Genomic DNA, 3,763 nt, shown 5'->3' with positions numbered 1-3,763 from the left:
GGGAGGCTGAGGCAGGAGAATGGCGTGAACCCGGGAGGCGGAGCTTGCAGTGAGCCAAGATCGAGCCACTGCACTCCAGCCTGGGCGACAAAGCGAGACTTCGTCTCAAAAAAAAAGAATGGCCAGGATGGTGGTGCTCAAGCGTGTAATCCCAGCACTTTAGGAGGCCGAGGTGGGTGGATCGCTTGAGCCCAGAAGTTCCACACCATCCTGGGCAACATAGTGAGACCCCGTCTTAGCTGGGCATGATGACAGCACATGCCTATAGTCCCAGCCACTCGGGAGGCAGAGATGGGCAGGTTCCTTGAGCCCAAGAGGCCGAGGCTGCGGTAAACCACAGATTGTGCCACTGCAATCCAGCCTGGGCAACAGAGACCCTGTCAAAAAATAAAATAAAAGGGAACCTTGGTCTCCCTTATCTTAACCCAGACACTCCTTTCTGTTGATTCCAGGTCTTTAGATAATAACTTTCAACCAAGTGCCAATCAGAAAATCTTTGAATCCATCTATGACCTTTCTCCCTAAAATGTGTAAAACCTGCGGGGTGCGGTGACTCACGCCTGTAATCCCAGCACTTTGGGAGGCCGAGGCAGGTGGATCATGAGGTCAGGAGTTCAAGACCACCCTGGTCAAGATGGTGAAACCCCGTCTCTACTAAAAGTACAAAAAAAATTAGTCAGGTGTGGTGGCAGGTGCCTGTAATCTCAGCTACTCAGGAGGCTGAGGCAGAGAATTGCTTGAATCCAGGAGGCAGAGGTTGCAGTGAGCCGAGATCATGCCACTGCACTCCAGCCTGGGAGACAGAGTGAGACTCTATCTCAAAAAAAAAAAGTATAAAACCAAGCTGTAGCCCCACCACCGTGGGCACAGGGTCTTAGGACCTCTTGGGACTGTGCCGTAGGCCGTGATCACTCACTTTTGGCTCAGAATAAACCTCCTCAAATATTGTACAGTTTGACTCTTTTAACTGATAATGTGTACATACAAATGTGTTTATGAAAATCTCTCTAGAAGGATACACAAGGAAATGGCGGTGGCTTCCTCTGGAACACGGACTTGAAGTCAAGGGGGTAATGAAGACTTACCTTTCACTATATATTTGTCTCAGTCTGAGTTCCACCAGAAAAATAGAACCAAAATCGGTAGGATGATGGAGAACACAGCATGACCCATGAATTCCACGAGCATGGGCCCACGGTGTACCTCATTTACCGTGAAGTGGGTAATTTGATCCGAAGCAATGCCATTGTTACAGGAAAAAGAGGAGTTCCAGTCCAGGCTGCATGAAAGGGTTCTTAGATCTTACACAGGAAAGAATTTGAGGTGAGTCACTGAGCACAGTGAAAGAAGCAAGTTTATCAGAACCTACTCTGTTATAGAATAAGCCAGCTTCAGAAAGCAGAAGGAGGAACGCCGTACCAGAAACTCTTAAGGAGCTACAATTAAACCTGGAATGTGCAGATGTGCTCACTAAAGGTAAGGCTATTGGTGCTATCAGTGACCATTAATCCTTCAACCCAAGCCTGCTCATTAAGGTTCTCTCTGAGTAAAGTGGGCTGCACTCTTAGGACATCTGGACATTCTGGAGGCTTGGTGGGAGATGTCCCGTATGATCATAAATATTTCTGCAATTATAATTGGTGGTCAGCTTAGAATGTGGCTATTTTCAGACCATAACAACCTTACAGGTGCCTTGTGAGTGCCTAGCTACTCACCTTAAGATAGAGTCATTCTAGTCATGTTTTATTAAACCAGAGACCTGGTAGACAGAGCTTTCTCTAACGCCACGACAGTGGATAAGGCATTCTGTGAGTCCACTCATTCTGTGAGTTTTGGCACAGTCATTGCATGATGATGGAATGCTACTCTGTATGCCTCACTTTATGGCTTGGTAGGTCAGATAACACTGAGTTCGTGATGAGCAGCTCAGGTCATGCAGTAACTTGGTGTCCCTGGTTAATTATTCAGTCCCTAATACTGTTCAGTAGCAAGCCAAAAGCTGGTTGTCAAAAGAAGAGTTCGGGTGGAGGCAAGCGCTTCTCAGACCTCGGCTGCGCTGCCCTAGGAGTGCCGAGCCCGCGGAACCACAGCCATGACTGAGACCAATGTGAATCCGAAGGCCTAGCCCCTCGCCGATGCCCACCTCACCAAGAAACCACTGGAGCTCGTTCAGTAGTCATGTAACTACAAGCAGCTTCAGAAAGGAGCCAATGAGGCCACCAAAACCCTTAATGGGGGCATCTCTGAGTTCATCGTGATAGCTGCAGACACCGAGCCACTGGCGATCATTCTGCACCTCCACTGCTGTGTGAAGACAAGAACGTGCCCTACGTATTTGTGCGCTCGAAGCAGGCCCTGGGGAAAGACTGTGGGGTCTCCAGGCTTGTCATCACCTGTTCTGTCACCATCGAAGAAAGCTCACAACTGAAACAGCAGATCCAATCCATTCAGCAGGCCATTGAAAGGCTCTTAGTCTAAACCTGTGGCCTCTGCCACGTGCTCCCTGCTATCTTCTCTCACGAGGTTGTATATCATATTGTCCGTGTTAGCATGTAGTATTTTCAAAATGTAGTAATTTCAAACAAGGCTCTCTATTGTTATAAAATGTTGAAGTACAAAAAAAAAAAAAAAAAGAGTAATTATCCACAGACAATGTCAGGGCTTTACACCAGAATCCTAAAAGTCTACATTGTGATTCTCCTATGCGGGCCTGCCAAGGCTCCACCCAGCATTGCTCTCTGCCACTGACATGTCAAGCAGCATTGGATCTGCTGGGTCATGTGACCAAGTAGCCCGAGCAGCTTGCACAACAGCCTGCACCTGTTGCAGAGCCTTCACTTGTTCTGGGCCCCACTCAAAACTAGCAGCTGGCTGGGAGCTCAAGCCTGTCATCCCATCACTTTGGGAAGCCGAGGTGGGTGGATTGCCTGAGCTCAGGAGTTCGAGACCAGCCTGGCCAACATGGTGAAACCCCCGCCTCCACCAAAAATACAAAAAATTAGCCGGGTATAGTGATGCACACCTGTACTGGGGAGGCTAAGGTGGGAGGATTGCTTAAGCCTGGGAGGCGGAGGCTGCAATGAGCCATGATCGTACCACTGCACTCCAGCCTGGGCAACAGAGTGAGACCCTGTCTCAAAAAACAAACAAAAAGAAACCTTTTATTTATTTATTTATTTTTGAGACGGAGTCTCACTGGATCGCCTAGGCCGGAGTGCAGTGGCATGATCTTGGCTCACTGCAACCTCTGCCTCCAGGGTTCATGCAATTCTCCCTGCCTCAGCCTCCCAAGTACATGAGATTACAGGCGCCTGCCACCACGTCTGGCTAATTTTTGTATATTTAGTAGAGATGGGGTTTCGCCACTTTGGCCAGGCTGGTCTCCAACTCCTCACCTCAGGTGATCCACTAGTTTCAGGCTCCCAAAATACTGGGATTACAGGCGTGAGCCACCACATCTGGCCACGAAAAACCTTTTGAGATTGTCAGTGAGTCATAAAAAATTATCAACCATGGAAATTACCTTAAGTGAAAATGAGGTGAGCTAATAAGTACATTTTAAAAATATTACTGATGGACTGGGCGTGGTGGCTCACACCTGTAATCCCAGCACTTTGGGAGGCTGAGGCAGGTGGATCACGAGGTCAGGAGATGAAGACCATCCTGCCTGACATGGTGAAACCTTGTCTCTACTAAAAAATACGAAAATTAGGCCGGGCGCGGTGGCTCAAGCTTGTAATCCCAGCACTTTGGGAGGCCGAGA

The 3,763-nt window shown here is 48.5% G+C and overlaps 1 pseudogene; it reads left to right on the top strand.

Annotated features, from left to right (window-relative positions):
- Window positions 1-2,092: 2,092 nt before the first annotated feature.
- On the top strand, window positions 2,093-2,478 carry LOC105525231 (annotated as a pseudogene).
- The last annotated feature ends 1,285 nt before the right edge of the window (window positions 2,479-3,763 follow it).

The sequence above is a fragment of the Colobus angolensis genome, unplaced genomic scaffold, assembly GCF_000951035.1.
Source record: "Colobus angolensis palliatus isolate OR3802 unplaced genomic scaffold, Cang.pa_1.0 Scaffold115, whole genome shotgun sequence".
Classification (NCBI taxonomy): domain Eukaryota; kingdom Metazoa; phylum Chordata; class Mammalia; order Primates; family Cercopithecidae; genus Colobus; species Colobus angolensis.
This window is presented reverse-complemented; position numbering and strand designations above follow the sequence as displayed.